Source organism: Thunnus albacares, chromosome 22 (assembly GCF_914725855.1).
Source record: "Thunnus albacares chromosome 22, fThuAlb1.1, whole genome shotgun sequence".
In the NCBI taxonomy this organism is placed as follows: domain Eukaryota; kingdom Metazoa; phylum Chordata; class Actinopteri; order Scombriformes; family Scombridae; genus Thunnus; species Thunnus albacares.
In genome coordinates, this window is record NC_058127.1 from 8,157,507 (window position 1) to 8,175,600 (window position 18,094).

Sequence of the window (18,094 nt, forward strand, 5' to 3'; positions counted from 1 at the left end):
ACTGTCAAATTTCATTATTAAGATTATTATTTCAACAATATGTTTGTTCATTTGCATGATACCGAAGAGGAAATAAAATGTAAAGAGTCAGAGATAATAAAACAATATAAATGATGACTAACAGAGGTTTTGCACACAGTGTTTTAGTGTTTGGTTGTCTTTCCTCTAACGTCTTTAAAGTCTCCCTCCACTTAAAAATGTGTTATTATTACTTCAGTTGGCTGTTTGAACTTCACTGTGCACAATGATGTTTGTGCAGAAGTTTGTTTCCACATTCATCTGCTCAAAGTGGATATTTGCTCTGTTCTCACCTTAAGTTTAAGGTGTGTATGTCTGAGAAAGATTTGTGATATCACAACTAGCCTGGAAGCCAATCCTGGTCCAACAGGTGACTTACACAAGTGTGACGTGGAAACCTGAAGCCTCCATATTTGTATATTTGTAGGTTTTTCAATGAGGGAGAAAGAGCAGATGCAAGAATTTCTAACTAGTTCCTGTTGTTTTGTTCTTCTTTTCAGACACAAGTTAATATTCAAAACTGATTGTTTTTATACATTTTAAAACATGTCTGGAGGGGATTTTTAATAACTGGTAATCTCTTTTAGTGCAAGAAGGGGAACCATATATGAAATATTTACAATATTCATTAATAAGACCAAGATTATTTCTTTTAATTGTATCAAATATGAATACAAATCCATGTCTTTTCAAATAGCAACTATTGTCCTCTTTTAATGGAATTAAAAATAAGCATCCCAATCTCCGAAAGGTTTTTTTTTATAGTATACACATCCTGCAACACGTCATTCTGCACATGCTTTTACAAGTTCTTCTTTATATATTTCATTGATGTGGAAGCTGCACGTATCAGTTCTGCAAGTAAGCATTTGGTTTGACTATAGTATGTGTGCATGTACACACTATGTCAGTGAGACTACAGTATGTTTTACTTTCTTTAGTAAGGACTTTTAATTGGGTGTTTTATTCTGATAATGTCACCGGAAGTATGCTGCCTCTATAATACCAGCTTGACGCTCGTCAGCTCGACTGACGCTGCCTTGGAAACGACATAAATCCAGTCCACGCAGCTGGGATGCGAGCAGGGACCCAGATTTCCTCACTTCAAAGGCTTCCGCTCCTCTCCTCCTCTTCCTCCTCCTCCTCCTCCTCCTCCTCCACCTCCACCCATCCATCCCTCCATCCATCTATCTATCTATCTATCCATCTATCTTTCTTTTCTTTCCCAGCCTTCCGAGCTGCGAACGATCTGAAATGAATTGCAGAGCAGGAGGGAAGGGACGAATCATTTGAATAAGCGATAGAGAGAAGAAGAAGAAGAAGAAGAAGAAGGTGGTGGTGGTGGTGGTGACGGGAGAGGCTGCAGCCAGGTAAATCTGCTTCAAATCGGCTTTGCATGTGACAGCAATGGTGTGGACACATGCGTCCTGTGGGGGAGCGCGTACAGGGAGGGGAGAGAGGGCGCGTTTGTTATTGTTATTGCATCGTACACACGCACAACACAACGCACCCGCACTGACGGAACTGCATGCTTATTAATTAGACCCTATTTATCTGCAGGGCTCGAAGCCTCCCGTTTTCTCTCCATTCTTCTTCTCCCCCTCCTCCTCCTCCTCCTCTTCCTCCTGTATAATCGTGACCGTCGTTCCTAACGTACGCGCTGGCTGGTCAGGTGTCTCTGCGTTCCGCCTGCAACAAAATGTCACCAGTTGGTTGAATGTGTCATGGGATTTGGCAGGGGAACGAGCTCGTGGCTGTATGTCGACTAGGAAAAAAAAAAGAGAGCAATGCTGCCTGTCTGTCAATACTGATCAAGCAAGATGTCTCTCATGTGAAGGTTCTGTGTAGGAACATGTCTTAAGATGCAAAAATGAATGGACTAAAATGTGTTGATGCAAATATTTTAATCTTGTCTTGTTGGAAATTACATGCATGGTATAAGAGTGCATGTATATTTACATGTATTTTACAGTAAAATGTTGTGTTTTTTGACCGCAGATATGGATTCAAACCTGTTGGATTCTCTAATGAGTGTTCATTTCAACCACAAACTGAATGAATGTGTTATTTATTGCTCTTGATGTTGCTCCTGTTGCTGATTGTTGTTGCCTTGTTCAGCTGGTGCAAAGGTCTGCTGAAATTTAAATGGGAGGTGACCTCAGACACCTGGTGGGATTAGTGCAGATTATTATACCAATATGATGTTTTTTTTTTTTTTTTGCAAAGGTGAAACAGGGAGAAATCAATCACTCGTCCGTCAGAGCCAAACAGAGAAAAAAACTGATCACATGAGGATATTGTTAGAAAGCGTCTAATATAAATAAGACATAACGGCAAAGTTGACGTTTACAGCAGATCATCAAAGTAATACAGTGAAGTCCTAAACTGCTTTCAACTCCTTCCACTATTACGCACACACACACTTTATATTTTCCTTAAATGCAAGTTAAGACATATTTTAGTACGTTTTTTTTTTTGTGGGTTTAAATTAAGCTTTGCCTTCTTCTTCATGCCACCGTTTGTCAGATACTTGCAGGGTAAGTTGGGAGACCATCAATCTACCAGATGAAGGTTTAAACCCATTTCATAGGAAGTAGCTTCCCTGCTACAAGATGCTAGATCTTAACCAGGTCTTTAGCCAACTTTGACCTCTGCAGCTGTATTCATCAAGCTTTTCAGAATAAAAAGGTCCTACTTTTCTAGGACTTGGAACACAAGCATTTTGTTAACTCCCATCTGCACCAGTATTTAGGAGCTTCAAAGGTGTCCAAACTTGTTAGCAGTTTTCTGGCAGATATTCCATGAGAGGAGAGATGTTTCATGAAAGCTTGATGAGAACAAACGTGATGAAAGATCATTTTTACCCCCTCAACGCCCAATCAAAAGTTTTTATTTTGAAATTTTTGTAACGGGGAACATGCAGCTTTGCTATAGTATATCCGCTTATACAGATATTGCGCATGTGAGAGCAGATTAAAACTTATATGAACACAATCATGCTCCCTCGGCTGGATAAACTAACGAATCTCAACTTCATTAATTCATTCTTACATTTATTTTGAAAGGAATGTACTGTAAGTTAACAGGAGGTGTAGCAAAATGGGAATTGGACAGTGAAAGAGATGCTGCAATAAACCTATTATTTTAATTTACTTAACAGGCTACTTTCTTTCTTTTTTACCCATGTGAGTAGCTTTGTTTCTCACAGTCTATGAAGGCTAAATGGCGTGTATATATCTATGTAAGAGAACTACAACATGTCATCATACTGCTACTACTTCGTGGCACGATGTTGTTAAACAACGACCTCACCCTCTGTCCTAAGAGTAATCCTCCTCCTTACTGAAAGTAAGTGTAGGACGCTTCATAAGTAAGTCTTAAGTCCTTCTCTGAGGTAGGTCATCATTTTAAGACGACCTTATGAACCAATTACCTGCTCGCAAAGCCGGTTTAAACTGAAATCATCAAAGGGAAAGTTATGGTTAAAAAAATGTTCAATCCGGCTCTCTGGGACCAAGCTGAGCTGACTCAGAGGGTACACATTAGTCACTGTGTGTTTAATTTTTCTAATGTTACTGCTGTACATGGACATACAAGCCACACAGGGAATCTGACACAACGCTAATATTATAACTGGATAAACTGGACAGTAGATAAATGCGAAGAGCTTTGCCAGTTTAAACAGTCGAGGAAGTGGAACGACTCCAAAATTTCACAACTATCATTAACAAATATACTGAGTCCAATTCTGGTCAACAGCAACCCGAGTCCTTTCAAGTCTAGACTCCGGGCCTGGGTGAAGAGTGATTAGATAATAGGTTTCCTTTGTGTGTATATGTGTGTGTGTGTGTGTGTGTGTGTGTGTGTGTGTGTAGCTGTACAGTACAGAGCTGTATTCATAAGAGACAGTGTTCAGACAAGCTTGTGCTGATTCCTTACATAAGCGAATCATCGAGGAAGGAGGGCGAAGACGGCTGAGCGCTAAACAAGCATAAACTCTCAAACAGGAACACAGCGCTAACACACACATGGATGCATAACTATACACACACACACATACACACATTTAACTTCAGGGAGTAAAGCAAAGACAAAGGGAGGGTGATGCTGTGCTGGTTGACAAAGGCGTGTTCTCTGCTGAGGGCACAAAGGGGATTTTTCTGTTTTTTCGGGTCGTTTTGGTGGCACAATTTCCATTTTTTCTTCCCAGAGAAATTACTCATTTGCTTCTATTTACATTTTTTGTCTGCATTCCAGTGGGGATCAGTGGTGATATTGCATTTTTAATGGGTATAAACAAACCAAAGAGAGGATAAACATTTCATATGAGATCATTTGCTCTATTTTACAATGCTGACTAATGGACAGCAGGTCTTTCTTCTTCCTAAAAAGTTCAAATAATGTCGTGTAAGGCTGCAACTAACAATTCATTTTCATTATTTATTCAGCTGTAGATTATTTTCACAGTTAATTTATTAGTTGTTTGGTCTATGAAACATCAGAAAATGGTGATTACTGTTTCCCAAAGTCCTGAGATACAACCTAAAATGTCTTGTTTTTGTCCACAACCCAAAGATATTCAGTTTATTTTCATAGAAGATTAAAGAAACCACCAAATTTTTCACATTTAAGAAGCTGGAACCAGAGAAGTTTGTCAAAAAGCAGCATAAAACAGGCCTGATCGCCTCAGTGTTTCTCTTTTTTTTCTTGTCTGTTTCTGTTCTTTTGTGACTCTGACTCACTCTAGATGTGTTTTTGAAGCTCTCACCATTCTTTCTCCCCTTTTTTTTTTTTTTTTTTTATAAACAACACATACCGTCTTTGCACAGCACAAAATCCATCCGCATCCTGAATGTCGAATGAATATCACGTCGACATTGCTCATTTTTTAATGTTTTGTACTTAAGCCTGAGGTTTCGGAGGGGGCTTTTACTTTCATCACTCAAGCAGTAAATATACAAAATGTCCACTGTATAATTTCAAAAAAAACGGATGTCTGCCAACTTGAAAACAACCTTTCATTGCGGATGTGCTGTATTTTTATGTCTGCCAGCACCTTGCTGAGTCTTCGGTAGAGATTTAAAGCTTGCCGTTTGACTCACAGAGGATGATTAGGATTCCAGAGGAGAGCGGTGTGTTTTCACAGTAATCTGTATTTCAGGAGTCAACAGTTGAGCCGGTATAGGAAGGAACATTATAAGTTTTGCAGATGCATGTTTTTTCTCATGGATATTCTGTATTCTTCTTCCTCCCCGAAGAGCATGTTCTGTTCTTTTTCCTCCTCTTTCAACCAGATCTGGCTAATTTCTTTTTTTTTTTATTATTTTAAACGTTTCCAGGTGAAAGGAAGTCAGATATGATTGTGTTATTCAAACTGCCTTCCTTGGATTTCCCCCTTTTTTTTTTTTTTTGTTTTTTAGCGACACATGTTCAGTATGTCTCGTTGTTTCTAATGGTTTGAATTAACTCCGAAGACGTACGGCAGCCTCTTCGGGCTGCACTTAGACTGAGTGATGTGGCCACTTAGGGATCTGCTGCGGGGCCTTTTCATAGTTTGAATAACCATCTAATACATTGAATAGGATCTGTCTGTCATCGGTCTTTCACGTATTACACCCTGTTCTCGCTGAGAGATGTATAGATAGAGAAAAATGGTTATGTGGTGAAAGCTAAGTATAGACTTTGTCATTTTTACTTGGATGAATGGCTTGAAAGCAACACGTAGACCTGCACTGCGTTTTCCCTACAGCTGTCATATGTTTCTACAGATAGAAATCAGTGCCATTAGAGTAATTGGAAATGTGCTGTAATCACATAAAAAGTGCACATATGGGTTGCAACTGTAACCACACCCAACACTGATGTCACTTCCACTTCCATTCACTGCAGTGTTAAACTGCTGGAGGTCAGAAAAACAAGATTTTAAGTTGCTTTTTAAAGATGTAGAATTGATTTGAGCTTTTAAGTTTTGGATATTTTTTTTTATGTTTTTGATTTTGAGATAAAAAGTAGTTCTGTTTAAACTTTCCCAGCCCTATAAAACTGGTGTGTTTACTTTCACACTGTCGTTCTTCGAATGTGGCTAAGCTAACTCAGGCTAACGCGCCGTTAGCTGCTGAAATAATCCTGTTCCAGCTAGTTTGGGTCTTTGAGGATTGATTTGTTGATCCTGGATGAAGTTATCTTGAATAACAAAGGTAAAACAAGTGAAGGGTTGAAGCCATGATCAGCAGTCATATGATTGGCCGAGTGCTGATCATGTGATTCCAGTTAAATGAGGTAGTTGTGTTGGGAACTCTCACTAGATCCGTGGAGATGGAGTATTGTGTGTTCCTGCTTTGTTACTGGTGTCATTGTGCTCCGCAGTGTTTCCTCATCACTGTTAAACAATTAGACATCACCAGTGAATGTGGTTAGACTGTTTAGTGATGTTGTTATGAAATTGAAACCTTATTAAATCATCTTCAAAAGGCAGTTGTAATTGCATGAACGTGTGTCAACAAAGCGAGTCCTACGGTTAATAATTAAATACGTTTTTAGTGTTTCAAATGTTAAGTTAAATGTCAAATATTCTGCCTCCATTTGTCCTTGAACATGTCTTTTATTCAGAGTGTCTTCAACTGAATTTGGATTAGTTCTTGAATTGAATGTCGTATATTTTATCATGTATATGTATCTTTTAACTTTTCATTATAAGAATTTATCTGTGATAAATACACCAACAGATCATAACGGTTTATCAATAAGCTGAATGTTCTCCTCTTAAATCATAATTATATCAACATTCTTTCATTATAAATCTAATTAAATGAGACATTTGTATCTGACATTTAGTTTTAGTATGTTTGGGTTTCACTCTAAAATGTCTTGGTCATTGTTTAGCTAAACTGTCAATAAGCCTGAACTTTTAAGGATTTGTCGCTATGACAACAGTTCCAGATGAATTTTAAGCAAAACTGCGAAGAACTAAAACCATCCAGTTTAATCTGTCTAATCTGGATAACTTGGTTATCCACGTATGAAGAAAGAAGTCAAACATCATTTCCTGCTTTCAGGAACTTGAAGAAGCTCTTATCCTGATTTCTGATTCTGGTGTCACGTGAACAGATGCGTCTTCAACTGAGTTTATGTAGAAGATTGTCAGAAAGTGAAACAGATGATAAACAATCTAGTAATGATCTATACTGTATGCTCAAATAAAAGACTTATGTGTCACTGTCAATCATAGATATATTAATAAAACATATAACACAAACTATCTGGAGCCAACAGTAGGGCAATATATCGATATTATATTGATATCATGATATGAGACTAGATATTGTCTAGGTATCGTAATATCATAATATGATATAAGTGTTGTCTTTTCCTGGTTTTAAAGGCTACATTACAGTAAATTGATGTAACTTTCTAACCATACCAGACTGTTCTAGCTGTTCTATTATTTGTTTTTACCCACTTAGTCATTATATCCTCATTACTGAAGATTATATTTCAAAAATCTCTTGTGTAAATATTTCGTGAAAGCACCAATAGTCATCCCTACGATACTGTCTCAATATCAATATCGAGGTATTTGGTCAAAAATATTGTTATACATGATTTTGTCCATATCGCCCAGCCTTAGCCAACAGCAATGCAATATTAATATAATACAGAAGTAACATTTTTACTTATTTAGAGCGTATATTTACAGAAGTAATTGTTAATGCAGGGATACAAGAAGAATAACAGAGAAGCCAGTGAAAATTTCTTTTAAACTGTCCAAAATAAGTAATAAAAAGACCAGATGAAAAGTACTTGAGAATAAGTTTTGTAGCAGCAGTTGCAAAGTTACTCTTCTATCAAAGTCCTTCAGGTGCAGACAAGAGGAGAAACTATTCAGCGTTACTGTTGTCAGGAAATATATATTTGCTAATGCACTTTGTCTCTTGCAGCTGGGAACGTCGCCAGACTGTGTATTTTTTTTTTTTTTTTTTTTCCCAGAATCTGCAGTTTATAATCGTTCCTCCACCTGGTCGTCTGACCTCGCTGCTTTAACTGCGCTGGCTTTTGTTGTTTTTATTCTCGGCGGGATGATGCAAAGTGCAAGCAAGGCCAGTCTATTGACGACGCATCGGCGTGGGTGTTACACTGTACAATGACACTGATCAGCTCACTGTGTACCTCAATCTGCTGTTCTGTGACTGTGTGTGTGTGTGTGTGTGTGTGTGTGTTTCCTTTTGTGCCTGTCTGTGCTTTGTGGACGTCGCTAAGCCAAAAAAAAAAAGAAATGGTGCTGTTATTTTAAAAAGAGACGTGCTCACATGCTAAATTCTCTCTCTCTCTATCTCTCTTTCTCTCAACATCCACGTCTTCATCGGTTATTTCTACCTTCCACATTTTCTCCAGTCAGCCTTACTCAGCGATTTTCCGGTATCAGTCATCGGCACGAGGTGATCGATGAGGCTGGTTCGGCGTGGCGACGGTCGCTAAAGGGTGTTCACGTGCGGGTGTTGCTGGTGGTTTTTATCGAGGAAGCCATCGATCCAGCGTTGACCCCGGTCGTCGATCTCTGGCCTTTTGTGTGTGTGTGTGTGTGTGTGTGTTTAAAATGAACCAGCGTATTCAACATGATACTTTTATTGATCCTTGTGGGGGAATTGTAATCTCCCCCCCCCCCCCCCGCCCCCGTACACAGGGAAGTCAGATGTCAGGGTTAGCGTTTAGGGTTCTGTACCTTGCTCGGGGGCACTTCAGTAGAGTCGATGCTTATTGATATGACGGCTTTAACCCTTAAACCCCTTTTGGTTGAAAGGTAGCCTCACTATCTGAGTCATTCTGTACATAAATGTATCTGTATGGTCTAAATTTTCAGTCCAGACTCAGTTTATTAGGAGCACAGTTAGATGTTCGTGCGCTGGAGGGAACCATAACCAACCGCAAATGTAATTAAAGAGCCTCACCACAGATTTTACGCATCAAATTCATTTTCACTGTGCGTTTCCCTGCCTGAGCTGTGAGATGATACATTTACAGACAGGCAGCCTGCTACAAGCGAGAGTGTCAAGTTTGAAAAATGTGGGCGTTTATCAGGCACGCAGAGTCTAAGAAAAGATGCCATCGTTGCGTTATAGGAAATGCATGATCCGACTGTTTTAATAATGGATTAATCAATAATTCATGACAAACTTTCACAGAATACAACCTCTGAAATATGAAGGTTTGCCTCTTTTCTTTCTTTGTGTTGTTATAAAGTGAATATTATTGGGTTATGGACTGTTCTTGGAACAAAACAAGCAATCTGAAGCCATCATCTTGGGCTCTTGTGCATATTTTATATACAATTAACAGAAAAAAATATATAGATTAATTGATAAAAATAATAATCACAGCCCTGGATCCAATCTAAACACAGGTGACAAGTATCTATAGTAAACGTGAACTTATTTGAACCAGAAATCACGTAGCGTAACGTAAGTAAACTCCACACAGCAGGCTCACGCTCGGCAGCCCGGCTGGTCTCTGATGTTTCGTACCACAGGGAGCAGAAAAAGTGGAGGATGTAACGCCGGTGAGCGAAGCTTCCTGCGGAGGGAGAATCTCACCCCCTTTCTGCACAGCAGAACAGCTTGGATTTCAATTCCTCTGCTTCCTGTGAGCGGAGTGAGTGTGCTTACTCTGCAGCAGGATTTCATTTGGGGCGAGAAGAACAAATCTGTGTGGTTTCAATTAATGGGAGCGAGACAGTCTCCTCTGATGCAGCACTGATTTTTAAAACCCAGGCTGTTACTGTAAAACTGCTGTGGACACACTCTCCCATTACTTTGAATGAGAAAAAGTGTCCCAACTTTTGACTGGTGCTGCACATATGTACACATTTCAGTTGTCTGAGGAAATCCCAGAGCTGTAGTTTTGTCTCTGAGGCTGTTGGAGAACATGTTGGGATAGTCAGTGATGCTGCACTGACAGGCCGCTTCAAGGCAACACAAACACTCCCCGTACAGCTACTGAAAATAGACATTATTGTCATTATTCATCTTTTTTTTTCTCTGATGCTCACCTGAATCCAAAAGGTTGAACTCAGTTGTCACGTTGTAGCGACGTTTAATGTACTAATGCAGTGATGCTGTACATGAGGAAGGTATGGCAATGCTAACAATAATCTTACTTTCTTATTCTTTAAAATAACACAGTTTGCAGTTATGTGACTTTTGCTGTAACCTTCATATCGTGGCAGCTCCTCCTTTTAACATTACTGAGGGTTTTAGGCCATTGGGGGCAATTTTGAAGATCGACATGCAGGTCTGTTAAATGACAATGTTAGAGATGATGAGTTTTTATTCACTGGTTTAACCAAAAAACAGACATTCCCATCTGGTTATTATACCTACTAACAGTTTCTCAATTTATTTCCCAGAAGGTTACTACATATAGCGATATGACAAAGTTAAATTATGTACATTGTGATAGAGAATCTGCATTTCTTCAGTCCATTAGTATCAGTAATCGTCTGCAGAATTCAGTGTGCTAAGTTCCCTGAAATATAATGCTGGGATCAGCAAACACTCTCTCACATTTTCCTTAAATATAATTTAAAACAGTCTGTGAAATGAACAAAGCACCTGCCGTAGTCTCTCTCTAGATTTTCTATCAGCTGTGTGAACTGTAGCTTGACAGCAGTTGTCGTTCCTGCAGTTTTCAATCTAGAGGATTATTTGTTCTGGCATCTTAACCAGCCAACAAGCCAGCCTTTGACCAGATCTTGTCCGATATTCTTTATAGCTTCCTGGTTTCTTTGTCAGTCTCTGTTCTATTTTACCTTCCCAGTTCAGACTGGGAGCAGGGAAACTGGGACACTGTGACAAATCACATCACCGCTTTTAATGTGACCTGTCTCTCCAGGCATCCATCCCAGTCTTCAGGCCCTGCTGTACACTCATCCCTCACCAGTAGACCCAGTTTGGTGTATATGTGTGTGTGTGTGTGTGTGAGAGAGAGAGAGAGAGAGAGAGAGAGAGAGAGTGTCAGGTCACATGGTTCTGCCCCTGCCGGATGACTTGTTGCAATCGTGCTGAGGCCGACACATTTCATTGTGAGAGACGGGGTCGCGGAGGGGCACGAGGAGAGTTCTCACAACACACACACACACACACACACACACACACACACATGCAAACACACAGAGCGAAGAGCTGAATGCAGTTCAGAAACATTGCATTCATTCTGTGGCTGACCTGTTTACTAACCACATTAGCGGAGAGTCGAAGAGAATAGATCCGACAACTGAAATTACTGGTAGCTGCTATTTTGTGCGGATGTCCAATATGTTCAGATGTGATGATTTTAATGTTCTTAATAAAGATTAATTGTATAGCTGCTTGTGAAAGGATGATAGCGATGTTTTTTCTCAGTCAGAGACACTTGCATCAAGGGCATTTAAAGCAAATAGTCATAATGTTTGATTTGACTGAAAAAGTTTTGCTGTTTTTTCAGGATTTTTGCTGAGATAAACCCTTCAAAACAAAATGATTGCTCCCTGTTTAATATGTATGACAAGGGAGCGCACTAAAACATCCAAAACAACAGACAAGCATGTTACAATCAGGCCTAGATGAATAGTTTGGGCCATAAAATGTCAGAAAATAGTGAAAAATGTTTCCCACAGGGGAGGATGACGTCTTTAAATTGTTTATTTTGTCCAACAAATAGTCCAAAAACCCCAAAGATGTTCAGTTTACTGTTAGGTACAGCAAAGAAAAGCATCAAATCCTCAAATTTGACAAGCTGGAACCAGTAGATGTTGTCATTTTTGCTTAAAAAATGACTAAAATGATTATTCAAAATAGTTTTATTTGATTAATTGACTAATAGTTGCAGCTCTGGTTATTTCCCTAGAATGCCAGCAAAGCTTTTCTCACCTGTGATGTTTTTTTTTGTCTTCTGGTATTTGCTGTACCAAGTAGATAAAAACAAATACGGCTAATGAATTGAAACTACTGTTTGACTATCAGAGTAGAGATAGAGTGCTAGTGTGTGTGTGAGTGTGTGAGTGTGAGAGTGAGTGTGTCATTGTGCCTTTAGCTCTTTTGTCTCCCATGTTTTATTCACCTTCCATCAAAGTGGCTGTTTCATAACACTTCATCTGCATGCACCCTCAGTTGGAAGGTACTCAAGGCACACACACACACACACCTACACACCTACACACATGCACACACACACACAGGGGAGACAAGTGACGGAGATGTCTTGCAGGACTGCATTGCCCAAAGTAAACTCTCTTCTCTGTCCCGCTCAGATCACTTCATTATCCAGCCAAAAATGAAAATACTTCCAAAGAAACCATGACAACCAGTCCTCAGAGCCCGCTGCTGCTTCTGCAAAAAAAAAAAAAAAAAAAATAGAGAGAGAGAGAGAGAGATCAACCACCGTAAAATCTTTCTCCTCTCCTCTCCTCTCTCGCACTCTTTTGCATAATTTGTTTTTAGGGAGGATTAGTGAGAAAGGGGGGGGGGGGGGGGGGGGGAGGAGAGCGCCGTCGTAATTGTGATCATTTTCTACAATGGCTCCTCACCCAAGAGCATCAACAAGTACAGACATCAAAGAAAGAGAAGCGGGAGTAGGGAGTAGAGGGAGACGAGGGAGACGAGGGAGCTGAGGATGGAGGAGAAAGGAGGCCAGGAGGAGGCGAGAGTCAGCGTGGGGGGTTGGGGTTAAAATGAAGCTGTAACTGGAATTGTTGCGGTTAGTCAGGTTTGAGTAACATCAAACAAAAACTGGTTTTTCGCTGTTTTGGCAACATCAAACATAACATGGCTGCGTTTTTTTTTTTATTTTTTATAGATTTTCATATAGCTGAGAGCTTGTTCCAGTCATTTTCTTTTAATTTTTCATTTCTGCTTTGTTGAGTTCACTGATGCCTTTGTTCGCTGACACTTGGCGTACGACCAAGCAGAGAGCTTCCCGGGCCTGCGGAGCAAAACCAGAGTAATCCTGACTCAGAATAAAACATTAGCTCTGTTTCACTGTGTTGGCTCACTTTCCTGTTTTCATAGCTGTGTGCTCACTGTCAGTCAGGCCTGAATTTACAGTCCGTTTTGTTATATTACACGTATTTCAAGCTGTTTGTTATTAACTTTGTATACCTGATCCAGAAAAGTCATGTTGGATGAATTGTCAGTAATAAAAAAATTAGTTGAAACCAAAATATTTCCCTGTGGCTTTAGAAATATTTAGGTTTGGCGAAATCCAACCGAGTGAAAATAAACTATAATTTACCCGTTAATACACAGTATTCTTTCCTGAGGGACTAGTAACCTATAAAGTACAACAAACAGAAATCTTGTAGCTGTAAAAACATAATTTTCATATTTTGCATGTTATTCTTCTCTGTGGGGAGGAAAAGATCCCTCAGAATCCACTTAACTTAACTTTACAAGTCTCCTTTAATCAAATCATGTAAAACATCAAACCAAAAGCAAAATAACATAATCTGCAAAACAAGAAATAAATCTCATCTTACACCAGCACCCCTGTGAGGCTGTGTTTTAGAGCTAAATGCTAAAATCAGCATGCTAGTATTCTCACAATTACCATGTTAGCGCTGCTAATTAGCACTGAACACAGTGATAGACCGACATTGTCGTCACAGCTAACGTGGCTAAAAATGAGTTTCAAATTGAAAACAAGGCAGCTTTTCTTATTTCTTGAAAAGTTTAAATTGGTTTCAGGCACAAAGTTTTCATCTTTTCTAGGAACCTATACAGTACAATGCTGTCAGTTTTATTATTTCAAATAATGATTTCAGTTCCATACTTTACTTTGACCTTTTAACAATTTTAATTCAATTTTATCAATATTATGCTAAACAAGTTGTTACTTGTTTTCAAAGAGAATGACCGACCAAACCAGCACAGCAGTATGCTTAAAATCATATTTTACAGTCATGCTGACACCTCTGTGAGACTGTTTTGAGCTAAATGTTAACATCTGCGCGCTAGTATGGTCACAGTTACAATGCTAACATGCCGGTATAATGTTAACCATGTTCACTTACATTGTTAGCATGCTAACGTGCTAATTAGCACTGAGCGCAGTGGTAGACTGACAACGCCGTTCCTAGAGCTAAAATGAATTTTAAAATGAAAACAAGGCAGCTTTTATTATTTCCGGAGGTACAAGGATTTCATCTAAAAACAGGAAAACGTTTAATTTTCAACACACAATAAACAACTTACAGCACATTTAGAGTTTCATTACAAAAGTCTAGACCTATAAATTTTGAAAATTAAATAATCTGTTATGTACTTCATGTAAACCAACATCTTTAGATATCTTTATAAAGCTAATACCGACACGCTTGATGTTGCAGCACACTCTATTTTGCAATTCAAAATTTCTGTGCACAGTGGTTAATTACTAAGTGTGTTGTCTTGGAAACTAGCACAAATGAGCAAACCAGACTAATGAGAGATTTGTTGAAAATAACACATTACTTCTAAGCTTTTATGCAAAGCAATACCCTAATCTACAGTAGGTGTCACAGCACATACAACCCTCTATTAAGCTTTGTGCCGCTGCCTTTAATTCATTTACATGAACAACCGACCTATTAACCCTCTTAATTATACCTTCTTCTTCTTCTTCTTCTTCTTCTTCTTCCAGCGTTATTCTTAGCAAAAGCTCCACTTCTTCATTCACACATGAGCTACGCTGCATGCGCTAATTAGCCTGCATGTTTTACATAATGCTGTAGGATTAGATCATAAGGGAGAGAACACACACACAAGACATGGTGATAAAGCTAAAAGATGTTTGTTAGAGATGTTACAGATGTCACCGTTACCTGTACAGGAATCATTTATGTTTATTCCAAGTGACAAAAATGGACTTTGATGATTTGGTATAAAAAATATGAAGATAGAAGCTTAAACAAGCTACTGTGTATTCAGTAGTGTGTACTTGGGGAGGGTATATAATTAGTCTGTTCATGGAGGGTGACTAATGGAAGTGCTTTGCTGACCCGTATTGTGTTTCATTGTATCAAACAAAAAGTTATGTAATGGCAAAGAGAAAAGAAAAGCTACAGACATGAAATTTTTTACCACTCCAGTGATGACCCTTTTGCACCCTCAGGTTCTTTCTTGTGGATACAGCTACCTTGCTTTTAATGCAAAAATAATGCATGTAGTACCTTAAGGGAATACAGTCTAGGAAATTAGTTTTCTTGCCAAGAGTTAGATGATTAGATTGTTTTCATATTTGTCTGTTAAGTATGAAGTTGGGAGAAGATTATCTAAGTTTAGAATAAAGAAGCAGAGTGAAGCAGCTAGGCTAACTCACCAGCTAACACTTAATATCTTGTTTGTGTAATCCATATACAAACAGAAGTGTAAAAACAACAAGTTATGGTTTTATGGGGAGTTACATGTTGGAACTATTTCTTGGCTGAGTGCAGTGACTTCTGGGAGGCCTGACAATCCACTACAAGACTACAAGACTCTGTACAGCTATAAAATGTCTCTGCACAGCATTTAATTCCCCGTACGTGACTTCTAAGCTAACTTTCAGCAAAAAAGCACATAACCATATTTCCCAAAATGTCGAACTGTTCTTTTAAGTACCAGTAGTGAACATCTAGGGGCATCCTGAGTCAGACAGTGTTATTATATGTATGTGGGCCTTACTGCACTGATATACAGAGCATGCATTTGCAAAATAAGACTCTCTGATTGAAGTAACTAGCACACCGACGATAATCTTCCAAAGTTGGAAGATTATCTCAGGCTTCAACTCTAAAATGCAGCACCTAGTCTTGAAATAAGACAGGCTTTCATACCATAAACTGCTTCTCAGAAAAGCATTACGTATTGTGCAATTATGTTCTGTAAGCTTCACATTACCCCTGTAATATATAGTACATGCTTGCATATAGCTTTTGTCGCATCAGCTCACATGTTCATTTGTGATAAGCTTACACAGCACCAGCTAGCTGTCACATTAGAGGCAATACAACTTGCTCCCTCATGCAGTATATCTTCTAATTATATCGTCATAAAGAATCAGGGCTTGTCATTTCCATTAGTTACTGCAGAAAGCTAATTAGCTGTGATTATACAGGTCCCTCCTATGGAGCAGGAGAGGAGGGGGGGGGAGGGTTGAGTGAGACAGGGTCGGGTGGGCGGGTTGCTAACCTTCCTCAGAGCAGACCGAGACAGACTTAGCTTGGTGTAGCACAGCGGGAGAGTTGCGTGTATGTGTCTGTGATTGTGTGTGTGTGTGTGTGCTTAACGCTATATGTCCGAGCAGACGGAGCAGTAATAGTATTAGCTGATGCCTGCCTGACAGCCTGCAGGAATGATGAGTTTGGTTATAGACAGTAATTAATACCGTCTCCTTCTTTATCTGCACGCACACATATAAATCAATGCACGTGAAAAGTCAGAAATTAGTTATTTTCTGCTTAATTACATCCCCAAATACATCAAATGCAATAAAAATAGAGCATCTGTGTCTTTTAATCAGATTTTAAGACCGACAAAGTCTGTTAATGTGCACCCTGGGGAGATGTTTGGTCCAACATCCCAGCACCTCCTCACGAAGAGGCTCCAGTCAGTCAGGGATCAGTCAGATCAAGTCTTATCTGATTACAAATGTTGTTATATGTACAGACATTAAGACATGAGGAGGAGGAGGAGGAGGAAGGGAGAACGTGGAAGAGTAGGAAGAGCTGTTAAATGTAGAAACAGAGGTAGAAGTGTGACCACGAGCCGAACTTTGGACGGTTTCCCAGATAAGCACGTTAGTCTTCTCATGGTGTAACATACCTGAAATGGGTGTTAAATGGGCTTTTGGTCAGGAAGTTGATCTCTGAAACAGCTTATATGTCTCGTCTAACTGCAGCTCAGTAACTGGAAGTCTTCATCCTACTGTAAACTGTGTATGTAATATGCACAATGGCCTGTAGGGTTCATTTAACCTTTTTTAGAGGACAGCATACAGTAATGAGTCATCAATTTATGTTAGAACGTGAAAATCACCAATGCAGGAGCGACCTGTCCCTCAGTGATGTTACAGGGGTCTCAGTTGCAATAATCCTTACATACTGTTCATATTCTGACCCGTCACTGTATCCCCTCATAATTAGTCTCAAACTTCTGAACCAGATATCAATTTTTCATTCATAAACACCTCATCAGTCGTTAATAAAAGGGTGATTAATCCCCAGAGAGGATCCTCAGAGAGCAGAGAAAGTGTATTTACAGAGAAAAAAACATTCACAATCACACTAGATTATGCTCCTGTGTGACCTAAAACAGGAGAACATTGTGATTTCAATGAATGTTATTGAATGTGAAGAATGCAACATTCTTGAGGGTAATTATTTAGTTTTTGAATAAATATGGGTCAAATTCACCCCAGATTACCCTCTACAGTATGTAAAAACAATGTGAATCAGCTGCATAAAAATTTAGAAAAGCTGAAATATTCCTATTTTTGTATATTCTAGGTCACAATGAGGAAAAGTCCTATAAAGAAAGGGTGTTTAGGGTGTTTTTGCTGCTCTAAAATGTAAAAAATGGGTCAAATTTAACCTGAACAGTATGTAATGGTTAATGCAGAACTGTACGGCAGCATGAATAATCTAAACCATTTATTTCAGTTTCTTTGGCGTCCCAGCTGCAGGATGTTGGCACTAACTATGACCTGATGCATGTAAAACTCTCCATCTCTGACTTCAAAGCTTCTGTCTTTAGGTATCTGACAGGGTTGTTCAGCTCTCCGAAGAGCTCTAAAAACAATTTCATCTTGTCATGAATCTTTGATCAGGAGCGCCTTTTCAGAGTTTGACTTTCCGAACTGTTAGACGTGATTCCTGTGTTGCTTTTTTTTTTTTTTTTTTTTTTTTAGTTGCTGCACCCTAAACTCTCCTTATGTTGTGTTCGGTTATCAGATTGCAATAAATCCTCTGCAGATTTAAAGTTTCTATTTTTAGTTCTTACAGGGATGTCCATCCTTCCTTCTTTTCCTCCTTTCCATCCAACTTTTCCTCTCTTTATTCATCTCCCCATCCTCTTTTACTCCCTTTCTCCTC

The 18,094-nt window shown here is 39.1% G+C and overlaps 1 protein-coding gene across 3 annotated transcripts in view; it reads left to right on the forward strand.

Moving 5' to 3' along the window:
- Positions 1-1,067: 1,067 nt before the first annotated feature.
- Positions 1,068-18,094, forward strand: part of zgc:109889 (uncharacterized protein LOC553542 homolog) — a 44,887-nt gene continuing 27,860 nt past the window's right edge. For all 3 annotated transcript variants that reach the window (XM_044342414.1, XM_044342415.1, XM_044342416.1), the window contains exon 1: positions 1,068-1,388. The gene's annotated coding sequence lies outside the window, so the exon portion shown is untranslated. The remainder of the gene's footprint in view (positions 1,389-18,094) is intronic.